General features: G+C 37.9%; 1 protein-coding gene across 14 annotated transcripts in view; it reads left to right on the plus strand.

Annotated features, from left to right (window-relative positions):
• The window catches only part of mef2aa (myocyte enhancer factor 2aa), a 534,066-nt gene that overhangs the window by 59,255 nt on the left and 454,681 nt on the right, over positions 1–20,130 (plus strand). The window contains exon 1 of one of the 14 annotated variants that reach the window (XM_039773272.1): positions 7,146–7,170. The exons of 12 other annotated variants lie outside the window; for them this stretch is intronic. The gene's annotated coding sequence lies outside the window, so the exon portion shown is untranslated. Of the gene's footprint in view, positions 1–7,145; positions 7,171–7,681; positions 7,865–20,130 lie in introns of those variants that run through there. One more of the 14 variants, XM_039773271.1, reaches the window with a different exon arrangement.

A 20,130-nucleotide genomic window follows, 5' to 3' on the forward strand; every position in this document is an offset into this window, starting at 1 on the left:
AATATTGTTAAAAACTAAAATTGTGTGAGGTGTGTGGCTGCTTTGCCATCTTCTGAGATTATTTGCTGTTATTTTTATACCTTGTTAATCCTGCTTTTGCTATTATAGTGTCTTTTAGTTGTTTTTACCAGTGCACTGGGCTGTTTTGAATACCTTTGTAAATAAGTTTTATGTTAAAAATATCCCTCTCTAAATTTCAAGTATTGATGGTTAATGGCCTGTAAATCTTGAATATACAGCATGTTCAGCAGTCTCTAACACAGAAAGTCAACACTATTGGTCTTTAAACTGCAGCTAAAACTTTGATCTAGATCCATCTTTCTAAGCAATCCATTTCTGTTTACATGTTTATGTTTCCAAGCCCACCATTTCTGTGAAAAACACTACATCACAGGATCTCCTATCGACAACCTGTTCCTAATAGCAGCTTCCAAAAAATACTGCATTGCCTTTCTTTATTTTTTGGCAGCAGCTACAGTTTACAGCAGTTTATTTTTCTGTGGGAAATAAAACTTAAAAATGCAATCAAATTTAGAAAAATAAACCTGGTATTGCTGAATGTTTGTTATTATTATTAATTCATCATTATAAAGAGAAAATTATGAAAAAATATAAGTATTTAAAACAGTCTAGTATACAGTGATTTAAGAAAGTATTAAGATTCCTTCACATTTCCCCCTTTTGTTATGTTGAAATTCACTTTTCCCAAATCACATAACATTTAATACCCCAGAATGACAATGTGAAAAAAGTATTTTAGAAATTTTTACAAAAATATTAAACATAAAGAACTGAACTATCACATTGACATAAGAATTCAGACCCTTTCCAGTGACACTTGAAATCTGGCTCAGGTGGATCCCATTCTATTGTTTATCATTGAGATATTTAGAGTTCACCAGTGGTAAATTTAATTGACTAGATATGATTAGGAAAGGCATACACTTGCTTATATAAAGTCTCACAGTTGAGCAAAAACCAAGCAATTAATTGAAGGAACTGCATGCAGGGCTTAATAACAGAATTTGTTGAGGCACAGATCAATCTCCAAATTCAGGTTGTGCATAGCTTGTTGCATCACATCCAAGAAGAATCCAGGCTGTAGGGTCTGAATTTTTCAATTGAGTGTTGAATTTAATCAAATTTAACATAAGGCCACAACATAAGAAAATGTGAAAAAAGAGAAGGAGTCGGAATACTTTTTGATGGAACTGTATGCTTGATTATGTCAAGGGGTTATAGGAATGGCATTTTTAAGGTTTAAAATATTTTTTCAGTATGTGGCAATGTTTTAATACACTGGAGAGGGTTTCATTGACTGGGGTGTCCTCTTGTTTTACAGTGGGTGTTTCTTCTAGGTTATAACACATCATACTAAACTGGAAAGGTCATTGTACTTTAGTTGCAGCAGTCAATACAGAGATGTTTGCAATAGCTTTAGAAAAACATAAATGAAACATACTTAGTTCGATAACACATATTATAGAATATAATCTCAAGCATGATGATCACAAGAGTTTTTAAGATAAACAAAAATAGCATTTTTCAGCAATGAATATACAGTAATCTCAAAGCACTTTATAAGTACAATGTGGTAGAAATATTTTTGAGATAAGTGCACTATTCATGTCAAAATTGTTCTTACAATTGTATATTTTTACAACTGGAACACAGACTGGGGAAGTTATCAGCTCGAGAGGACTTATTGACTCAATGGTGGAACTAAATCACCAAAGTTGTAGTTTCCAATCCATTTCCTCAGCCACTAGATCTATATCCCTTACGAACAGGAAGGAGTCTGTTTATTAGGCTCCATAATTTAAAATCATACTTCTTCCCTCGTTATAGAACTTTTCTTCAGAACTTCTAAATCAAAAAAAATTAAAGCTTCCCTAGATTGGAATGAGTTGTCAGGTTCAACAATGAACTGCCCAAAATTCTTAATATTGGTAATTTCTAACAATTATACCCAATGCCTGTCAATACCACACTCAAACAGAAATGAGATGTTAAGTGAGCCAACTGAAGACCAGGAAACACAGGGTGTCAGACTTCAACCAATTTCACACCAAACAGTTTCTTAATTAGAAGCAAATTCTTTTTGTTAATTACACGTTATTTGATTTAATGGCTTGTTGGTGCACGTATTCTGAAGCAGCAGACATTTCTGGAATTGTTCCAAAATGCCAAAATGTTTTGAGGATCTAAGAAGATCATCATTTATCTTCAGATATTGAATGATAGAGGCAGGATAGTTGTTCATGTGTTGGCTTGTTTTGTATCTTATTTATTGCTAGGATAAGTAAACAATTAATGGGACTGGATCTTAAACAAAAAAAAACAATTAAAACAAGGCAAAAGAAGTAAATTAGCAGCAAAACTGGCCAGTAATTAAGAAATGGGATTCAATGAAAACTTGCCGTCACAGTAGTGCTCCAGTACATTTGGAGACTATTGGGTTACTCTTTAAAGTTTCTTGGGCCTGTGTATGCTCTTAATGGTCTTATAGAAAATAAGCATTGATTGATGATAAATTTAAAATCACATGCACAGTACTATGATTTTTCTGAGCTTTAACAAGTGGGGCCCTAATAAAATTTTACACTATTGGGTGATGCTCACATTTTATTTAAAAAATGTATTTAAATGTTACAATTAGAATCTACTATTTATAGAGCAGAAAAGAATGTTAGATTTTTATTATTTGCTAAAAATTTGTAACTAAAAAATAAGCAAAAAAATTACAAATTAGTTTTTGATACTTAAGAGAAAAAAATAATAAAGGTCTAAGTGGACACAAATGGCAATATTTCCCTTCAAAGCATTTTAGTAGTATATTTTTAAGAAGGCTGTAACAGACTAAAAGCACCTTTGTTAAATTTATTATCTCTATATAATAATTAATATAATCAGCCAATATGGAGATTAAACAAGAGGGGAAGAGTAACTAGAAAGGGGACTGTGGTCTGCTAGGACAATCCCGGAAGGTTCTGCTCATTGTATACAAATCCCAAGTGATGGAACAGGGAGCATATATAGATATATATACACACATGTAAGAACTGTCATTCACAGTCTTGTAGGTGCCAGTAAAATGTGGTCAGATCGGCTCAGTTGCACTGCAGGTTTACATTTAAAGGTATTGATTTTAAAATAGAGCAAGCCCAGCTTGTTGCGTCTACAAATTCAATATGCTAATTGAGGTTGGCTTTTTGGAATGTCCTACTGGTTATCTTAACGGTAATCTTGGGTCAGAATGGGTCATTCATTAGAACATTAATACAGAGTGAATCATTCTGTTCCTGAATTAATAAACCTTAATCTGGATGATGTAACTTATATCCCTAGGCATTAACATGGACAAATTCAGTCAGTATTTCAATGACTGAATAATAAACGTAGTTTTAATTGTAATTTGCTCACTTTTTCATAATTGCTCATTCAATCATTTCCAATCCCGTTCCTTCCTTTTCCACTCAATCTGATCATATCTGGTGAAAAAATGTTGAGCAATAAAACAGCATCTGAAATAAAACGTTGAGCTGCAAATGCCACAGTACATGAACTTGCCATTAACTGCCATGGCATGTAAATGTTAATTCACATTTATGGAGACCAGTTCTGAGTACTTTACACCTTGCTTTCACCTTGAGTACTTATCCTTGCTTCATAGTCTATCTTTCGACAAGCTGCTCCTGTGGTATGATGCAGCAGGCAGTAATCACAGTGCTACCAGCTGAGTCTGGGAATATTTAACATATACATTATTAATATATACAAACTTTACATTCTTATAGTTTGTTACATGTCCAGATGTTAGCGACATAGGCAGCCATCGGATGCTGATGATCCTCTTTACTCACACTGTGACAATTTTCAAATTCCCAGCTCATCCAAAAGGCAGTTGACACAGGCTGACTGCTCAGGTATGCGTCTGCGATGACAGATGTACATCTTCGATTTATAAATTCATTTAAGATTAATAGTAACAAGCCAGAAGTCTAATCTTAATCATAATAACAATTAAACAAATTGCTTAATAATAAAACAAAATAAAAGAGTGTAGAAAATAATGATTCAAACCCAGACCATAACAAAAATATTCAAAAAAGCAACATTAATCTCCTTAACATTACACCCGAGTGTCACTTGGGCTGTAAAACAAGTGCTAAAAGCATTAATCCCGAGTGTTACTCGAGTAACAGCATAGAAACATCTCACGTAAGACCAGAGGTTTACTCGGGCTGTAAAAGTGCCAACAGCATTAGTGCTAACTGTAACTTTTGCAATGGTATAGGCATGTCTCCCATAATTGTCAGGGCCGTGCGTTACCTGACCAATGGTTACCTTTGCATATTCTCCTAGCCTCATAATGGCATTTTGTAGGAAACACCTCTCATCAGCAGTGATGACGGAGTGAATCTGCCTTCAGGCAGTGAAACTGAAGTTGACAGTGAAATTGAACGTGATTCTGGTGAATCTGAAATTGACTGTCCCGTCACTTGCACATGTGCAGTGTTCTGTTCATATTATATAATTCATCATTATTATTCTTTCTATACTTTTGACTTTGCACTTTTAGTGTGTTCAGTGTTTTACAGTAGAAAGATGAGATTTAATAAAAATGTAAATTTTCAAGCCAAAAATGCAAAGCTTTTTACATGTTTAAGAAAGAAACGCAACACTAAGGAGGTTAAACAACAAAAGAACAGAAGTTACATGACTAAAGCTAATCTTCAGCTCTTATCATATAAGGTCTACCTATTTGGTAATGCATCATTAATTCATAATAGGCCAATCTGAGAAGACCTGTGCATACTGAAGTGCCTTAACATCAAATTATCAAATGAACAAAGCCCAATCTGGTTTTTAAACCACAGTGGCCTGGGTCGATGCATGACTATGGGCAAATTATTTGTGAATTGCTAAGTTCTTGGCTCTTCAGCTATGTCTGAGTGATTTGCTTCCAAGATTAGGTCCAAAGATAATTTGATGAATTTAAACATTACAGCACTCTGAATTGTTGTGATCCCAGCAGCAGAATTTGTTAGCTACTCTTTTAGTCCAATAAATGGTGCACTTTTATTTGTTCCTTGTTCACTCAGCAATTAGGAAGTATAGCGTGTTCTTGGTACTTGGCACATGATTATCGACTCTGTATTGTTTTGTAGTTTGTCTCTGGATGCTTACACATGAAATGGGCCTCTATTATAGATTATAGTAGATCTCATGTAATGTGTGTAATGCTTTAACAAACAAGGTTTTTTTTCTAGTACTATACAGGCTAAATTGGGGTGTTTTTAAAAGTCCATATCCCAATCCAAATGTATTTAGAAACCACATTTAAAACAAATAAAGACAAAATGAGATGAAAGTACTGTACAATATAAAAACAGGACTAAAAAATTAACAGAAACAATAATCCACTAAAAATATCACAATACATAAACACCAATGATCCAAACCCAAACCAACGGACTTTCCGATTCCTAAATATCACAAGCAAGTACATTATACTACATCCCCAAAACCAGAGTAAGAAAGTGAGACATTAGGCAGGATTTAAATGTTTGAACAGTGGAAGTGATTCTGACATGTCACAGGTATGGCGTTCAAAAATTTTGGGGCAGCCACTAAATTTGAGGCAGCCACTAAAAAGACCTGATCACCACTCTGAATGCAGTGAGTATGTGTCACTGGAAAAAAAGAGATTGGGAAAAAGACCTGAGCATCCCGCAGGTGATGGAAAAAAAAAAAAGATCTGAGATATGGGGAAGAGTATGGTTATTTACAGCTTTAAACCCAAACAAAAGCACCTTAAACAGTCTTATACCTAATGCAGCCAAAATGAGAGGCCAAGAGTGGAGTAATGTGTTCCCTCTTTTGGGTGCATGTCAATAACCTGGCTGCCACATTTTCAAGCAGCTGCAGCATAGCTAAAGTGAACTGACACCCAAGTACAATAGTCCAGTTGTATCAGAGGCTTTCACCCCCTTTATGTACATTGTGTGTCTAGGTATAAATGAAAACCCAGAGCTTACAACCCCTTAGGGTTTCCAAGAAGTTCATATACTTGTGTAACAATAAAAAAGGGATTGGTGCACTATGAAAATTACAGTGTTGTAATATACATTTATTGTTGGGGGAATATTAAAAAGACCAAAAGCTCAGGAGTTTGGCATACAATAAATCAGGGGCTTAAGCATTTAAAGCCACCCTCCATAACTGGTCTAGGTTCACAAAAAATATGTACACAAATAAAAAAGCATACATCTATGCACACGTAAAGTATAAATCACACCGACGGTTTGATTGGTTGGCTTCATACACCAGTGTACCATTGTTAGGTATTTATCTCAAAATCTCAAATGCCCAAACGATTCCAACTTAAATTTCTGAAAACAAGATCACACAAGGAAAAAAAGAAGTGCAGTAAAAACTACATTTTCAGGAACCTCTACACAACCTTACATACATTCATCGCCTGAGCACATTTTGTCCAATTAAAGGTCCGGCATTGGCCATTTTATGATATCGCTCACATGAACAGCAGTACCTACCTGACAAACTCAAAGCCGGACACACAAGCACATGTAATCAGAGAGATGCAAACATTTAAAGACGAACAGATTGACAAACTTGGTAACACACACGTTACTCTGATATGACGAATTCCAACTGTCATTATTTTATGCATGGTGCTGGTTAAAACACAAGTAGAAAATATGTCTTGGTTTTCTGCTGTGGAGCGCTTTAATGAACTTTGTACAATTCAAAGAAATGAAGACCCAAAAAGACTGCGTTACAAGCGCTGTCGTCGTGTCGTATCGGCTTTGTCCTTCCTTGAACAGAAAGTCCAGCGGCCGCAGAACTTTTTGCTTGAAGTCGTGGACCCTTTAAGTTACAGTATAAACAGTCCCATCACTACGCCACACCTCTTCCTTCGCGCAACTGCGCTAACACGTGGTATAGCCACAATTCTGTAGAGGCCCACCCTACTTCGCGCGGATTCGTCACAATAAGAGAACAGCGAAAGCCCGATTGGTAACTTGTGTTTTCTATCATCTGCCCACGCGCCTATTGTTGCCATCCTGTCCATGAATGACGTCAATCGTATCTAAGGGTCTTTCAGAGCCAACCAATGTTAAAAGGTGTAGTACCAGTGGGAAAGTAAGTAAATTATTCTTATTGTTCTTAGCATTACGTATCAAACATGCCAAACTTAGGAATCAGCTTTAAGTGTCAATTCGTGGTACATTTACAATTTGTGCTATTCGAACGGATACATTTCAATTAATTATTTCAAGACACATGGAGACGAATCCTGACCACACCACAGTATAGCCTCACCTCCGATAAACTGACGTCATTTGACAGCTATGAAGGGTTTTCTTCCCCTACGCGGGAAGCAAAATATATAGTTCCTACACTTGAATGTTTGTTAGTATTTTTGTAGTTAGGAGTTAAGTTATTTTTATTCATGAGCCGGCCGACGCCGTCATAAAACCTGTCAGGTCTGGATTATAAACTGCCAGTCATATCTGATGACTATTACAATAATACTAATAAAACCTCGCAAGCTCTGCCTGCCAACTCAGGTGGTGTATTGGCCGCGCCGCCGGGTTCCTCTGCGGAGGAATCAAGAAGTAGAGCTGGGGGAGGAGTGAGTCGGGCGATGGGGCGGAGTCAGCGGGCACCTAGAGGCTGGGCCCTCTTTATCGCCCGTGTTTGAGTTTGTCACTTTCCTAAAAATAGAAGCCCCGTGTATCAATGTGAGGGAGAGTACGTTAATGTCACAGTGTATCCATTGGAGTCATTGATACAGTGTATCTATATCCGACAGGGGACGGGAAGGAAAAAAGCGGTGAGTAATTAAAAATAGAAACAATGTTGCACTATGGGACTCGGCAGCGCGAGACTAAAGGAGCGAGAGGGAGAACGATAGCATACAGGAGTGTCAAGAAGACCAAGGCTGCCGCGCAGTTTTTGCAGTGAAATGCCGCTTCGTTTGGGCTTCAGCTTACGCGAAATAAGCCGTGACAACAGTCGCAGCATGCTCGCCACCCGGGTTTACATATGGATTTTTTGTTTGATGTCAGTTCAGAGGAGCTGTCAGCGTTCGTTTGCTATTTTTCTAATTACTATAATTGAACGCACAGTAGTCATTACGGCTTGCACTGTTGGGAACGTGGAACCGATAGAGAAAGACGGTGGAAGTCATTTTCCTGATTTCCTCTGTCCGCTTTTCGATAATATCTCTTATTTCATCTCTCACTTTCAGTAAGGGACGTGGGCAAAGAAGAGTTGGCACTTGAGTGTGTACAATCTTGTGAATGAGTCGGTCTGTCTGTCGGTCGGTTGTTTCTTGATGCCCCGAGCAGCGGACAGGAGCGCATCTCCTACCGTCACAATGGCTTCAGGTCTGGACAGAAAAACTTCAGTTATGATATACCAGAGGCATTTTAACTTGCAGATAACGGCCACTAAGCTCGCACAACAAATTGCCTCCAAGACAAGAGGGTGCGTGCAAACGCTTGCCAAAGTTGAAGGAAAGAGGTTAAACTTTTCCTTTTGTACCGCCCCATTTGCGCCCCCACTATTTTTGAGAGGAGTCAGTTCCCGTCTTGTCCTAACTGCTTGTCGACTTGAGCTTATTGATATGACAGCTGTGGATTGTTTAGAAATGTCAAGAGACAGTCATTTCTCAGTCGGTCGGCTCTCAGTGGATATAGCGCCCTACATGCCCGCTGCATGATGTAAAGAAAATGGATACGCGCTGATGGCGAGCTGGTATTGCTGGCATGCAGGGGTGTAAGTTTCCTCCCCAAATGTGGTGATGAAAAATCGGTAACTGCTAATAATTGAACTCGTTAAAGTCATCACATTTTTGCTTAAAGTAATACCCATGCCACCTTGTCTTTACCCTATTTTGGTGCATGCTGGTGTGATCTTGTGGACAGATCATTAAAAATCCCTAGACGGGGTGCTTCCTTTCCATTTATTTGTATGTAGTCCAGGCCTTTTTATAGAGTTAGGCAGCAAAATACAATATTAGACAATATATATTAATTTTTTATCAGACACATCAAAGTTACAGTTAAGTGTATGGACGCTTTGAACCAGTTAGAAAAAGTTGACTTTTTGCCTGCTAATTTTACCCTTCAGGTACTTTCTTAAAATTAATAGTGAAAGCCCAGATTATATTTATGATTTGTACGTGAATATACTTCTGTGTTGACTTCCTTCAGCTGAAGCTATTATGCTAAATTCTTTATGCATCTTCTACCTTTTGAGCTTCATTGATAGTCATCTGTAACAAATTACCTGCCACAATTCATAAAGTCTCATGGGAATTTAGTACAAACTGTGCTTGTTCAAGAAGCAGCTGGTATAGGGAATGTTGGCACATTTTACTTGCTTAATAATTTTATGTGGATTTAAAAAAAAAAATCTATGTACTGTATGTTTTGAATATATGACCACGTGCTTCTCGTAACAAACAGCAAGTGACCTCTGGTAGTATAAGCAGAAAATACATTTATATTTTATAGCTGATGCCAGAATTGTTTTAAATTATGTTATTCATTTGATCAATGAAATGGGATTTTGTACCATTGGTTTAAGCAAGGTCCACAGGTGTGTAAGAGAGACTTGATTTTAGATGGGGTATAGTATACTCAGCAGTGAGCAAAGGACGCAGAGCTGCCTAAGGGCAACTGAAAAGAACATTAATCTAACAAGTACATTTTTGTGTTAAAGTAAAAATTATTGTTGAAGTAAACAAAGTACATGTTTTTCTATTGATCTATTTCCAATCTAAGGTCTAGGCAGATTAATGTCTAAATATTTCCTTAAATTAAATATTGTTTGTATAGCCTTATATAGCATACCGTCCTTCATTCAGACCAATCAAAAAATAAAAATGTGCATTTATGCTATAAACACTTTGATTATTAATATTTGGTATTTGTGGTACAATATTAATTTTTAATGCTGGTTTTTTAACGTCCGCTTTATATGCACAGTACATACTGTATATGATTTCTTTTTTTGAATATTACATCAGTGTTATGTAATTAGTCCAAGAATATACAAAATTAGTAAATACAATAAAATTTCAAACACTTTTATGACATTTTTTTTATATGGGAAGTCTGTTAATCCCCCAAAGCCCCCACCCTTACCCAAATAATTTCTCCACAAAGCCATTGACCATTGAATGTGTTCTATGCCTACATTCCAGGTTATGTCCTCACTGAACTGTTGTTTAGTAATCATAATAGTGGAGAATGGGAATGTATATATATCCAAGACCTTGCATATACTTTAAGGCTTTTGAAGCCAGTGATTTAAGTATCATTCTTAGTTACATTTTTGCCACAATGACCAAGCCCTTATTCTAAATTTTAAATGTTAATATCCTTTAGCATATTGAAGTTCTGTATTTTTTATTTCCACAAGAAGCTGTCAACTTCCTTCCATTTCTTATGCTATGGCTAACTGTCTTTGGGAAAATTTCTAACAGTTTTTCATGTTTATAGCCATTCAGGCTAAACAGAGTTGTTATGTGCAATTTTTCTGTGCAACTAAGCATCCTAATACTTGTGTTGATCATGTTCCTGTTTACTTGGCCCTTTAAAGAGAATCAATTTATTTAGGTAGATATACTTTATTTGTCCCCATGGGGTGATTTAAAAGATTTACAGAAGCTCCAGAAAGAACAGAAAATGTGTTGTATATCCTTGAATAACATACCCCCCGTAATTCTGACAATCCAAAAATAGAAATGTGCATTTATTGTGTTAATATTTTGACTTCTAATGTATGATATTTGCACTACTATATATGTTAATATTTAACACCTGTTTGACAACTTGTGCTTTATATACATGGTACTATGATTCCTTTCTTTTTATATTTTTAGAGTTACTAGTATAGTACATATTTGTTCAACTGAAGTTTCAGTGTTTAACACCCTAATGATCTCCTCTTTTTTTTAGATTCAACTTTAATTTATTGTACATCATAGGGAAAGTTTATTCTTGATTGCTTATTCAGTAATATTATAACAAGAGCCATTAAATAAAAAGGCAAGGAAGAAGGATGTACATTTTCATATATCATTTTCTGACACACTCCATCTAGACCAGGGTTGCACAGGGGGCTGGAGCTTGTCTCAGGTAGCATAGGGTGCCAGCCACAGGGCTTAACACATGTGCACACACTAGGACTAATTTTAGAGTTCTCAGTTTACCTAACCTGCATGTCTTTGAACAGTGGGAGCAGCACCCAAAGGAAACGGCCTTGCAGACATGGGTAGAACATGCAAAACCCACACACTGAAGACCTGTGATGTGAATCCTGTTTTCCTTACTGTGAGGTAGCGGTGTGTCTGACAGTGCAACCGTACTGCCCAAAGGAAGTACAGTTACGATATGTTCAATTCCCAAAACAACCCATATTACAATTTATATGGCAACATTCACTCCTAATGCACATTTAGCAATTCTCAATATCCTGAGTCCAAGTTACTGGATATCTGTAACCCAAAGAATACTGTGCAGTTTTATTATCTATGTGTATACATGTTTTCAGTCCCAGCAGTGAAGGTACACAAGTACCAGTGGCGTAGCTCGAGTTTGTGCCGCTCGGGGCGGTGCTTCAATTTGCCGCTATTTAAATACAAAATTTAAATAGAAAATTAAAATGACGTATAGAGAAAAATTAAGATACATTTTGCATAGATTTATTCATATATAAAGAAACGGCAATATTTTTTTATATACATTTATAAGCATCAACTAGGTAAGAATATAGTATAGACGCACTGATAAGCCGTGTTCTAATTATTAGTTTAATATAATTATGCTACGAAAACCACAACCAAAGTAGGGTACAAGTGATAGGTGGGGACGTTTTCTGCGCAGAGCAAAACGCATTCGGATTAATACCAAAATTATCAATTGTAACTTAGTTGTTTATCTTCCTAGAAATTATTATCGGTGTAATGTTTGTGTTTATTTTTGTCATTGCCTCATACATTTCAACTGCTGTGTCTGATGCAGAAGGACAGTCTGAACATTATTTTTCAAGCATTTGTGGTTAAAAAAATCAGAGAATTTTACTTTTTTCATACATGAGTGATATTTTTCCGAACCCTGCTGCTGACACACAAATTGTACTAAGCCTTGTCCCCAGAAATGTGCCGCCTGGGGCGGACCGCTCCTTCCGCACCCCCCAGCTACGCCACTGACAAGTACCTCAAAAATACTTAATTTGCTTCAGCACCATTGAATTTATTCAGTACTAGCCTCATTGGTAAATGTGTGGGGGTATTACCAGGAAGTTTCATTTAGACACTAAGTTTAGGTTTTATTATTTTGTATTTACAGTAATCCCTCGCTATATTGCGCTTCGACTTTCGCGGCTTGGTACATGCTTCCTCAGTTGGTTTGCCCAGTTGATTTCATACAAGGGACACTATTGGTGGATGACTGAGAAGCTAACCAGTCAGAGCACACAGTTAAGTTCTTGTGTGCTGAATGCGGTGTTAACCAGGAAGTCTCATCTCGCTCATTCAGCATCAACGTGTTTCGCTGTGTAAAGAATTAACTTTTGTGCTCTTTTGTGTTTATCTTTGTGCATAGTCAAGCCCTTCATTATGGCTCCAAAACGATCTGCTCCTGCTACTGCTTCTGGGGCCATGCCCAAGCGCCAACGGAAGATGTTAACGATTGCCGAAAAAGTAAACGTTTGGATTTGTTGAAGGAAGGGAAAAGCTACACCGCTGTAGGACGCCATTACAGCATCAATGAGGCTACGATTCTTTTTATTTAAAAAGTAGGAAAGGAATATAAGATCTACGGCCGCAGTGTCCTTTTAACCAGGGTGCAAAATGAGTTGTAAGTGGATGTAATAAGGCAGTAGTCTGGATGGAATCTGCTTTAGGGATTTGGATTGAAGACTGCCAGAAGAAGAACAACGGCAGTGCTACACAATCGCCTGAAGAGGCTCCTTTAGAAGGGCTGTAACGCTCTTCTTTGTTGTGCAGTAAAATTAAACTCATTGTTATCGGACGTCATCGTGTCATTGTTGGTGAGTAACCATAATTAATTTTCTACTTACAGTACTTAGTACATGTACGTACGTTTAGTGTCACTGTACACACATTTACTGTATACAATTTTTCTTGCATTGTACGTATTTATTGCTGGTGTCTTATCTTAATGGCTGTAACATATGTGATATCGCAGACACTCTATCTTTAAAATAATATTTAGGTTTTACTGTATATAAACTGTGTGTTTACATACATAATTTCAATGAATCTTGCCTAATATCTAAGAGAATACAAAGGGATTATGCTGTATAACTGTGCAGGGAATATTTATAAACAGTGTGGGAGAGTTTATAAGGGCTTAAAATATATAAAAATAACCATACAAACATATGGTTTCTACTTCGCGGATTTTCACCTATCGCAGGTAGGTCTGGAATGCACCCCCCACGATCGAGGAGGGATTACTGTATTGTACATTATTAATTACAGGCTGCAGAGTGCTGCCACTGCACCTGGCTGGAGACCTACTGTAGATTATATTAATGGCTGGTCAGTGACTGTGCGAAGCTGGCATGTTTTTGCAATATTCACAGAAGTTCTACAATCTAAAGATGTAATCTTAGATTGATAAACAGAATTAAATCATCCCAATGTAAATAAATGTAACTATGCTCACTGAAGGACTGGCATCCTGCCTGGAGTTGGTGTCTGCTTTGCACCAACTGCTGCAAAGATCGGATTCTATTTCCTGTCACCTCAAGTGGTCGCATATAGGAATTGTTAACTATGAAGAAACCTATTGTAAAATAAATTGATTACAACACATGGGCTGTATGGTATGAGAAGAAGCATATAACACTACTGAAAGCACTTCAAATTAAAAACAAATACCCATTTATATATTCTGTCGTCTTTATTTGTAACATATGATCAGTTGGGTCTTTAGTTGCAGTGAAATGGACCATGTAAGCTTTAAGTGGAATTTTGTAAATGCTGGTTTCCTGCCTCATTCCTTCTGTTAGTTGCTGGAGCCACCCTTGTAGATCTGGCTGCCCCTACTTCTGCTTACCCTTGTGTTGCAAGGCCTTATTTTCCACCACCCAAATATAGTAGTAAAATTTGTATTAAATATATTCACATTATTTTATTAAAAAATACTGAATCTGGCGCCTATTATACTATTGTTTTAAATAAGAACATTTATAAAGACCCAGTTTAATTATTGCATGGTTGTGGGCAATTCTTCAAACTTTTTATCTCTTCTAGTTCTTTGGTCTTAGTTGCTAGCACTGGTGCCTTGTAGCTCCAGAAGCCCAGTTACGGTTTGTGTGGAGTCTGCAGATTCTCCCTATGATGTGGATTTTCTCCAGGTACTACACTGTGTGCACAATTATTAGGCAAGTGAGTATTTTGACCATATCATCATTTTTAATGCGTATATTCCAACTCCAAGCTGTATTAGCTTGAATGCTTATTGGATTTAAGCACGTCAGGTTATGTGTATTTGTGTAATGAGGGAGGGTGTGGCCTAAGGAGATCAACACCCTATATCAAGGTGTGTAGAATTATTAGGCAGCTAGTTTTCCTCAGGCAAAATGGGCCAAAAAAGAGATTTAACTGACTCTGAAAAGTCAAAAATTGTAAAAAGTCTTTCAGAGGGATGCAGCACTTTTGGAATTGCTAAGATATTGGTGTGTGATCACAGAACCATCAAACATTTTGTTGCAAATAGTCAACAGGGTCGCAAGAAACGTGTTGAGAACAAAAGACGCAAATTAGCTGCCAAAGATTTGAGAAGAATCAAACGTGAAGCTACCAGGAACCCATTATCCTCCAGTACTTTCATATTCCAGAGCTGCAACCTACCTGGAGTGCCCAGAAGTACAAGGTGTTCAGTGCTCAAAGACATGGCCAAGGTAAGGAGGGCTGAAACCCAACCACCACTGAACAAGAAACATAAGTTGAAACGTCAAAACTGGGCCAAGAAATATCTGAAGACAGATTCTTTTCAAAGGTTTTATGGACCGATGAGATGAGAGTGACTCTTGATGGACCAGATGGATGGACCTGTGGATCAGTAATGGGCACAGAGCTCCACTCCAACGTGGAGGTGGGGTACTGGTATGAGCTGGTATTTTTAAAGATGAGCTAGTTGGACCTTTTGCATTGAAGATGAACTCAAAATCAACTCCCAAACCTACTGCCAGTTTTTCGAAGACACTTTCTTCAAACAGTGATACAGGAAAAAGACCATGATTTTTATGCAGGCCAATGCTCCATCACTTGCATCGAAGTTCTCCACTGCGTGGTCAGCCAGTAAAGGCCTTAAAGATGAAGGAATAAAGACATGGCCCCCCTTTCTCATCTGACCTAAACCCTATCGAGAACTTGTGGGCACTTCTTAAACGTTAGATTTACGGGGGAGAAAAACAATACACCTCTCTGAAGAGTGTCTGGGAGGCTGTAGTCACTGCTCCACAAAAAGCTGATCGTCAACAGATCAAGAAACTGACAGACTCCATGAATGGAAAGGCTTATGACTGTTATTGGAAAGAAGGGTGGCTATATTGGTCATTGATTGATTGATTTATTTTTTTTGAAATGTCAGAGATGTTTATTTGTAAATTGTGAGGTGTTTGTTTATTATTCTCACTATAACAGATGAAAATAAACAAGTGAGATGGGAAAATTTTCATTTTTCCTTTAGTTGTATAATAAATCTGCACACTAATAGTTGCCTAATAATTGTGCGCACATATGTATTCCCCTGATGATGTTCACACTCACATTTCCGTTGTGAAACATTCAGGTTTCAGGTTTATTAACATTTTGGATTGACTGATAGCACTGTGTTTGTTCCATATTAAAATTAATCCTCAAAAATACAACTTGCCTAATAATTCTGCACTCCCTGTATAGTTTTTATAGTTTTCCTAGCACATCCCAATAGCATACATTTTAAGATAACAGGTTTTATGTGACCTGTGACGGGAATGAGTATACTATGTGATGGACTGGACTGGCAGCTTGTGGAGGGTTAATTTATACCTTACAGTCAGTGCTGCCAGGTTATACATCAGCCCGCAAGACGTTAAATTGGGTTAAGCATGTTTGACAGATGATGGATGGGCTTTTCTTAATTATAATTTGCAAACACTATAACAAATCTGTGTTGTGTAGAAATATATTTGTGTATAGTATAACCATATAGTTTATTTTTGTTGAGTTTTAGTTTACTGATGTCTTGTGATAAGGAGTTAACTTTGATAAAGTGGGGGTTACAGAAATGAGTATTTCGGCCCCACATTTAATCTTGTATAGTGGTTTTATGTAGAGAACATTATTCCAAGGTACTTTATAAGCCACTTTATTTGTGGACCACAGTCACTGCTTAAGATCACATGGTAAGTCAATGGTGACTACAAAACTGTCTGACTGTGATTTGCATTGTAGTTTAATAAATTGATGAGGATGTAAAAATATAGCCTTGTATTGTTTAACTGCAATCATTCCCCTCAATTAATGAAGCATTTAGTGTTTTTCCATTCACTGAAATGTTTTTTTCTGAACTTACTCTTTCGATTCAGGGATTGTAGAATTCTAAAGGTTTTATCAGTAGGATGAGCTGAAAACAAAGACCAGCCCTGTACTTGAGTATGATACTCGCACACAAATGCTCATTCATATCCCACCAATTCACTTAGCATTCATGTTTTTGAAGTTGTGAAGAAAGCCATGGAACGTTAAAAGTTTTTTTTAATTTGTACAAGTAATGAACAGAATGTGAATTGAAACCAGTTCTCAAACACTGTATTGTGGTACCACTAACTTTTCACAGTTGTAAAGTTGAGAAATATAATGTACTAGCCAACCCGCGGCGTATCATACGCCGCATAATCAGGCTGCTTTTTAAATGATTTTTAAGCACAGAGGAAAAAATAAACATTTGAAAAATCCGTAATTTAATAAACCACCAAGAAAAGTAACATTGCAACAATGCACGCTATGAACCAACATAAAATTGTCTGTGACTGAAAACCGGAGGAGCGCCGTCGCACTTTCTCCTTCCAAAGCGAAGGACGGGGTTGAACGGCGCTCGTTCAGTACGCACTGCCCGCTTATGTGCCCGCCCCCAACTCCCTACCTGAGTCGCTTTCATCTGTGTACAGTCCACACGCACCTGTGAGTCACGTTGACTGTTAATTGTCCAAACACCGCCTCAGTCGGTTTCCACTTTGATTTTTCATTGTTCTTTGCGGTTCCGGCTGCTTTTTTTTTTTTACATATAATGCACCAAGTCACCCGACAATGGGGGACTTCACAAAGGGCAGGGACATAATAAGTGCAAGCGTATGACCCACACGTACTGGGAATTTCTCGTTCGTGGGGAACAATTGGAAGCCACGGTCTGCAGTAGCGGACATACAAGTGCATCACAGACCTGTTAATGCTCAATCTTACGTGGCTGAAAGCCACTTGTCCCTGTAAGATTTTGGACGCTGACCGATGTTGGGTTGTGTAACTATTTAGCAGGCCGGAGTCTTGTTCGTTTTCGGAAATAACCAGCCAAATCGCTCCACCAACTAAGAACTGCCATGCACCACCACCCACAGAATCGAGAAAGAGCTATCAATCTGTCAATCCTGTCCGTGTCCGGGCCGGGTGAGGTTTCCTGTGTGGAGTCAAATGAAGCGAAAGGCTCCACACCTGGTGGTGCCCTTCCGTCAATTCCTTTAAGTTTCAGCTTTGTAACCATACTCCCCTGAACCCAAAGACTTTGTTACCGGTTGGCTGCCCGGCGGGTCATGGGAATGACGCCGCCGGATCGCCTGTTGCGGGGCCTGCATTGGTGAAGCAGGTGAGACGGTAATGAAACAGAGGCACAGGGCTTATTGGTTTTTAAAGACTGCTTCCTTCATTGGGTTTTAACCAGTGCACGGAACGAACCAACACACAATCGTCCGTGCGGTGCTCAGGGTGGAACGGAGGAGAGGAGAAGGACATCCACTCGGCTCCCTCCGTCATGCTAGTCTGCTGATTTCTCGTTCAGTATACACTGCCTGCTCATGTGCCCACCTCCAACTCGTCACTTGAGTCGTTGTCGTCTTTGTACAGTCCAGATGCACCTGTGACTCACGTAGACTTTTCATTGCTCTGTGCGGTTTTGGCTGCCTTTCTATATATAATCCACCAAGACACCCGACCACGGTGGGAGGGTGTGTACAAAGTGCAGGAGTATCTAAGAAGACGCATGTTTGGTCGCCGATGCGAATTGCTGTATGTAGCGTGTAAAACAGTTTGCTATAGTGCACGCGCCGCGTGGCGTAGTAAAACTCGTTTTTTAAAGACTGCTCACTTCATTGTGTTTTAACCTCAGTTGTAAAGGAACGTTTTAAGGATCCCATGGGATACCCCTCGCCAACAGTTTTACACGCATATGGCATTCACCTCCGCAGAAACATGCCTCTATTAACAGTCAACGTGGGTCAGAGCTGCATGTGACCTCTACGACAGGCGAATATAAATGACGCCGGTTTTTCTGTGTCGCCGCGTCCGAGTTGGTGGGCGTGGCTCTGTGAGTTGTCGTCGTATCCAATGGTCTTGGAGTTGGTGGGCGTGGCTCCTTTCTGCGGTGCCATAGGTGTCTCACTTGTCGGCGTTTAGTGAATCCACGCCTTCCGGCGTGCTTTCCATGGTTGTCTTGCCTTAGTGAATTATATATATAGATATTTTGAGGTAAACTCATTTAATAAGCCAATGCCTATATAATTTAAAAAAAAATTACTTATCACTATAGTAATTTAGTTCTAGGAAAGAAAACAGAGTGGTGGACTGTTCATATGCAAAACAACCTTAACAGGACAGATAACTATATGAAAACAGAGACTAAAGATATTAGAATGCCTAATTCTTTTTTGCAAGAAACCTCTTCATTGGTAATGCCTATGGTGGTGGTTAGCACATTTATTTGTATACTGTATGATCTCCAGACAGATAAAGAATCTCCTCTCAAATATATCATAGGAACCCACAAAAACTGCACCATTTGTTTTAGATATTCCATTCTTTCATTGGACACTTACTGTGGACTTCTCATAAGAGAGCACCATATTGTAGCTGAAAGAATATTAAATAACTGACTCAAGTTAAGTGCCTTTCACATGACTAATCACAGCAGACAAAGAGGAGGGCAATAAGAAGTTTCTTTAGCCCAGTAATCCTGTAAGTTTAGATTCTTTGGTTGAGCAGGGAAAACCCTCACTGGAAAAAAATGAATTACAAACAGAATCTAGAGAAAGACTGAAGTTGGCTGTTCTATTACTTACACATATCACTTTGCTTTACACAGTATTTACATGGAACACCACATTCTGATAGAAAAGTGTGTTAATGGTGCTTTAATAAGAAGTCACATCAGGAATATTTTTGACGGGTAACTCTGGACTTGTAATGGTAGTTTTATTTAGGCTTTAGCTAACTACTATTATATATTAATATATATTAAGGTGCATTTGTAAAACCTGCAGTCTGTAAGGTGAGATTTTTTTTTCGTTTAGCTTCCTTGCCAAGGGCACGATCTTTAACAAAATTTGTAAATTTGAGATATGCTGTTTTTAATGGCCTCACCATTCTATATAGATTGTAGGGAAAAATAATGTTACCCTTGATCCAGGCCACAAAGTGCTGTAGTCTGTCTCCCCACTGTGGTATCCTCTGTATGGTGTGTTCATCTTAATGCAAGGTTCGCAAGGCCTTTCTTCAAGAACTTGACAGTTAAAGGCATGGTGAAAATTAGATTGGTGATTTAATAGCGACATATTGTTGTTGTATTTATGTGTGAACTATTATAAATTGAATTTCCATCCACTGAATGTGTTTCATTGTACCCATTGCTCTGCAGGATAATTGGGCTGTGAAAATATATGGATTAATGAATATTATATGTGATGGTTTGGAATGGTTTTTCTGATTTGCTTATAAAAAGTTTTACTGTTATTAGTCCTCGAATTAGACTGACAGATGTGGAGAAAACTTCTTTCAATTATGACATTTTTGGCCTGATGTTAACT

Source organism: Polypterus senegalus, chromosome 12 (genome assembly GCF_016835505.1).
Source record: "Polypterus senegalus isolate Bchr_013 chromosome 12, ASM1683550v1, whole genome shotgun sequence".
Classification (NCBI taxonomy): Eukaryota; Metazoa; Chordata; class Cladistia; order Polypteriformes; family Polypteridae; genus Polypterus; species Polypterus senegalus.